Below are 6,293 nucleotides of genomic sequence, written 5' to 3' on the forward strand. Positions count from 1 at the left end.
AGATATAAATGTATAAATGTACAATAATAATAAGAAAGACACTCTTTCAGCTTTCCCAATAATGGGACTGCCTCATTGGACAAAGCATAACACACAGAGTGAAAACAAAAACAGACCACAAAAGAGAAATGTGGGGAACGAACAAAAAGGGGAAATTAAGTACAGGCAGGATAATAGCATACATATAACAGGCCTAAACATAATAAACAAACTGATTAGACGTTCAAACAAAGTTCTTCCCTTTTAGGAAACAAAGTAAAAGGTAAAGGTATCCCAGTAACATGCTATGAAGGCACTTGGGAGGCATGGAGGTAGAGGCCCATGCTTTCCATGACCTTGGCACTAGAAATAATGTGGTGTGGTCGGCAGCACGCTCTGACCGCCTTTTATCCCCGGGAAAGACCCGGTACTCATTACAGATGGTATTTTAAAATGGCAAGTGATCCTCTTATAGCAGTAAGGGAAACATCACGAATGAAGTCGTTATTCAGCTGGAACTTCTTGCAGAAACTGACAAAGAGGTGAGGTATTGTGCCCCTAGCACCAACCATTAGCCCAACTACTTCAATGGAGGTGAGGTGATATTTATCCAAATATAATGGATAGAATAGTAGATTTACAGTAAAGTATTAACAACGGCCGAAAAGTGTGACAAGATAACGCAAATTTCTGGATGACCGAGAACAATATTTGAAATTGTGTTTTTGGAATTACATTATTGGCAATAAAAGAAGAAGTACGAAAACATAATTTACTAAATCCTTTGTAGCAACAACAACAACACATTGTTCTACATTACAGTTTCCTGAAAAACTGTTTTGTGTGCATCTTTCTCTGTAAAGCAGGACGAAAACTCTTTAAGTGAAAACGTAACAATGTTCTGTACCAATAGGAAAATAACCTATTGTAATCTTTTGGCCTATCTTAGACGGCCTCAGCCTGAGTAGAGAGATCAGGTTATCTTGCCCCAGATAATTAGCCTATATATTTTATGCAAGTGGCCATGTATTAATGACTCTGGAATTTCAACTCTTTACTACAACTCTCTTGTACTGTCCGATGCCGATGCTGGGCTAATGATCCCTCAGAAATATTACAGTAATGTAATGACGTTAAGGCCTAATAAGACACTTGCAAGAGACAAATTCTAACTGTTCTATTAAAGAAAGCATTGTGCTTACCTCAGTCCAGTGGCTGGGCTACTAATATAGAATCAGATTCAACTTGAATAAAAAAAAATAGTAATAATAATAAAACGTGACAATAGATAGGCTATGTACTATATGATTTATTTTGTTTTGGGTCAGGCACAAGACTGGAGAGTGCTGTGCGCGAGCAGGGTGCGAATTAAGATTTCTGATGGGGGGGGCGGGTAGAATCCTAGATAGAGAATACCATACATAAAATTATTATTATCCTCATTCGATACGGCTCAACGCTTGATCACACTGAGTTGCTTGTCTTGCATCTTGATTATAATAATAATTATATCCATGAACAGGCTTAAGATAAGATGTGTAATTCCTAAGTTATTGATTGTTGTCAGCTTGCCGGTGATGATAATACAGAAATATTATTTTCTTTCCTTACTTTATACTGTATACTTGTATTAAAACAATTATATTTTGTGAGGGGGAAGGATAGAACTTATCCCTGGCTGCAGTTGGACCTCGACATATACAAAGTGCAAATCATGGAAGTTTTGTTGCCAGACAATCATCCTCGAAGTGCTGGAAGGAATTGAAGGATACAACTACGGTACTTTAAAAAAGTTTATTTTTCTGAAGAGGCAATCTTTCATACCTCCGGAAAAGTCAACAGACACAATGTTCAGAATTAGGTGTAGTAAAATTTATATATATATATATATATATATATATATATGCAGTCAACTGCGGATATAGTGAACTTCTGCGGACTTGCATATTTCGTTCACTATATCCGAAGTCTCTCTCCCCTAAACTTAAATGACAGAAATGAATGAAATTGTGAACAAGAAAATAAAATATTTCATTTTTGTGGAATGGATTACACTGTATACTGTTACTCATAGTTGATTTACTTAAACTATGCTGTTGACTCACGTCCGCTTGCGAAAGACCACGTTCAATGTCACTTATAATATTCGCCTTATCTTCCAAAGAAAACACTTTACACTTCGACATTTTTATACAGTACATTCACTGTTGGAACACTAGAAACAGACGATCAGGTAGAAATGACAAATGCTGTTATGATGTGACTGCGTACCCAACCTTGGAATTTCCCGGGTCACTTAATGGAAACTGGGAGAGTGTTGATGGAGTTTGAAAGCCATCGAAATCTTAACTTCATTTATACTCTGGATAATGTCCGGCCCCTTTTAATAAAAGAAGGCAATTTCATTTTCTGTTGTTTCGATGCTATCTGTCATAATGGAAATGTTTCTGAGAACAAAAGGCAACCCCTTGACGGTGAAGGATTAGAAATAACAGTAGAATGCCTGAGAACAGAATGGCAACCCTTTGACAGTGGAGTGAGGCAAGGTCGTCATGCATTGCCTGGATTTACAGTACAGCTCATTGACTAGGAATCACTAATCCTACCTTTGTCCTTTGACTAAAGGAGTAAGAAACTTAGAATGTTGTTCTCAACACATACTTTCAATTTTATGCAGGAAGGTGTGGCTTCAAATTAGAATTTGTCAGGATACAAGGTTCACTATAACCGAAGCGAGGGTTCACTATAAACAGTATATATTAATGTATTTTTTAATGTATTCGGGTCGGGACCAACGATTTAGGTTCACTATAGCCGAATGTTCACTGTAACCGAGTTCGCTATATCCAGAGTTGACTGTATATATATTTTGACTTCTTGGCAGCAGCTCATATTACTGCTTATAGTACACCCCAAGTATATGTAGCTGTCCACTTGCTCAACTGCCTCATTTAAAATTCGCAAGTTTACCTCTTTACTTTTTTCCTATGGCCATGGTCTTCGTCTTATAGGCATATTACCTTCATTCCATACTGCTCACAACTGTATATATTGTTAACAATTATTTGTATGTGATAGGTAAACACTTTACTTTATATAACATGAAAATCCATGGAAACAATCAAATTCATTCATTCATAGTGTTCTGACCAAGGGTAGGTCTTTCACTGCAAACCCAGCATTCTCCAGTCTTTCCTATTTTCTGCCTTCCTCTTTGTCTCCTCATATGATCCATATAATGTCGTCTACCATTTGATATCTTCTGCTGCCCTGAACTCTTCTCCCCTTCTCCATTCCTTCCAATGCATCCTTCAGAAGGAAATTTCTTCTCAACCAGTGACGCAGCCAATTTCTTTTCCTCTTTGTGATCAGTTTCTTTCTTCATCCACTCTTTCCAACACAGCTTTGTTTCTTATTCTGTTTGTCCACTTCACATGTTCCAGTCTTCTCCATAGCCACATTTCAAATACTTCTCTTCACTTCGTCGTAATGTCCATGTTTCTGCCCAATACGATGGTACACTCCACACAAAGCACTTCACTAGTCTCTTACTTAGTTCTTTCTTCAAAGGTCATTAGAAGATGCTCCTTTTTTAATTAAAAGCTTCCTTTGTCATTGTTATTCTCCTTTTGACTTCTTGGCAGCAGCTCATGTTACTGCTTATAGTTAATACACCACAAGTACCGGTACCTATATGAAGCTGTCCACTTGTTCTACTGCCTCATTTAGAATTCGCAAGTTTACTTCTTTACTTTTTTTCCTATGACCATGGTCTTCGTCTTGTAGGCATTTATCTTCATTCCATACTGCTCACAACTGTCATTTAGCTCCAGTAGCATATCCCTTAGTATCATCTCCTTTTCTGCTAACAACGCTACTATATCATCAGCAAATCTTATGACTTACATTTTATTCTTCTTCCTCCTACTATCACTCCTACTGAAATATATGTATTAATTTTTTCTTAAATTCAAGGTGGGGGGGGGGGGTTTAAACCAAGTAACCCATTGTTGTGCAAGCCCCTGATTCCAGGTAACTTCTTCGACTCCTTATTTCCTCAGTCATACGTCACACAGATCTGAATATTTAAATTAATAAAAATATTAATCTAAATAACTACGGTATACTTTTTTTTTTTAGATGGGATATGACAGAAGCGTTGCCATAGGAAAAACAATTGAATATCACATAGCGTGATAGGCCTGTTGCTATGGTAACGGTTGAGTTGCCAAACTTACCATTCCCACGTGGCGAGTACTTTGGCTCTCTTAATGACATTTATTGTGCACACAATGTTAGCATTGGTACGTTTCGTGTTTCATTCTTTGTCGATTTTTGTATTGTTTTCTTACCTTCGCGTCAATTGTCAATGAATGTTTTAACGTCAGCCATCTTAACGCCAATTGCTATAGCTCCCATTAACTGGCAGCATGGTAGTCCTTATTGGTAACATAGCACTGTAGTTCCAAGCTCGGCCGCTTAACTGTCATGTCCCATCTTTCAAAAAAACAAGTATAGAAACAACACAGCTAATTTGTGCTTGGTTGTGTACACTTTTACTTACTGGTTTTATTCATGGCATGGTAGCTCCCTTACTTATCTATGCCTTGAGCATGCGCAGTGTCATATCCTTGAGAAAGTTTCATTCATTATACATACTACAATAGTTTATCTGTATAGATTAATAATTCTAGGGAACCGTAGTGATATTAATAATAAAATATGAAAATTGGACGATGCATAGTAGAAATGTTTAAAGATTTTATGTCTGTATTATATCATTTTCCACAACAACTGATACTTGGTTTCCGTGGTGTAGTGGTTATCACATCCGCCTAACACGCGGAAGGTCCCCGGTTCGATCCCGGGCGGAAACACTTTTTTTTTCTATCCTTAAATACAATTATATAAGGTTTTTATCCTGAGATCTCTAACGAATTTAACGATCTTCTTATTATTACTTTTTTATATTCATATCACTACTAAACAAGGCTTAGCCTGTTCTATGTTTCAGAATTATTAGTCATACCATCTTCCTTCAGACTTTTCAATAGATCTTCTTTCTATATGATAGATTGTAGCATTAGTTTTATCTTTTATTAGCAACAATCATAGCAGTTTTAATGCTACCTTTCCATTCCGACATTTGTTACTTCATTTTTCGTGTCAAATAATCGGAAAGCGCATATATAAATCGTTTTCTTAGTAATAGCCAAAGACGTTTTATGTAATAGCCCTTTCCTCTTATACCTGCACAATAAATAATGGAATGCCTGTTTTAAAACAATTGAAGAGTTGGCGGGAAGAACGATGAGGGTCCAAATAACAAATTTTTAGAGAAAAATGAATTTTAAACTTTAAAACACTCTGCTTTAATTTGTTTAATTTGTTTATTGCACCTAGAGATTTTGTAATAACCATGTAAGCCTCTATTAGTTCTCAACGTAATCCAATAGATGGCACCTCTAACTAAAAAATTTCATCATGGATAACTATTTTTTATGATTTTATTTTATGGACCCTCATCGTTCTTCCCGCCAACCCTTCAATTAATATTTTATTCACTGAAATAGTAATAGTATTATATCGGCTTTTTATATATTACATTCTTAAAGTTTTTTACACAAAAAAGCCTAGTTAAGTAATCTTGAGCTGTTAAGATATAATAGGCTTTGCACTATTTACGCAACATTTATAATTTCTTTTTACAAATACACAATTAACCATAGTTTATAAATCTATACTAATAATAAATCTATAACCAAAATTTTTCTGGTAATATTCGATTTTCCAAAAAATAATTGGTATTAACATGTATAATTAACCATCCTGAGACCGAAAATCGCTTTTTTGAAATTTTTGTTTGTATGTCTGTCTGTCTGGATGTTTGTTGCCTTTTCTCGCGATTATGACTAAACCAATTTATATGAAAATTGGAATATAAATTAAGTTCGTTATAACTTAGATTTTGGGCTATATGTCATTCAAAATACCTTATTTAAAAGGGGGGTTATAAGGGGCCCTTAATTAAATAAATCGAAATATCTCGCTTATTATTGATTTTTATGAAAAATATGGCATAAAAGTTTCTATAAAAACGATTTCCGAAAAGTTTTATTCTGTGCAAAATTTTGATAGAATTTATATTACTATGATGTACCGAAGTACATAATGATAGTTCCGTGCAGGAATTTTGCACTGCCATATGACGAGATATACTGTATCTGTTTTAAAATAACAATGCTTTTACATATCATGACCACGTTAGATTAATATATGAGTAATAAAGATAAAACAAATGACTGAATTTATTT

General features: G+C 35.2%; 1 non-coding gene across 1 annotated transcript; it reads left to right on the forward strand.

The window, feature by feature from the left end:
* The first annotated feature begins 4,783 nt into the window (after positions 1-4,783).
* On the forward strand, positions 4,784-4,856 carry TRNAV-AAC (transfer RNA valine (anticodon AAC)). Its single transcript has one exon. It is a non-coding gene; the product is annotated as a tRNA-Val (tRNA).
* The last annotated feature ends 1,437 nt before the right edge of the window (positions 4,857-6,293 follow it).

This window comes from Periplaneta americana, chromosome 11, assembly GCF_040183065.1.
Source record: "Periplaneta americana isolate PAMFEO1 chromosome 11, P.americana_PAMFEO1_priV1, whole genome shotgun sequence".
Lineage (NCBI taxonomy): Eukaryota > Metazoa > Arthropoda > Insecta > Blattodea > Blattidae > Periplaneta > Periplaneta americana.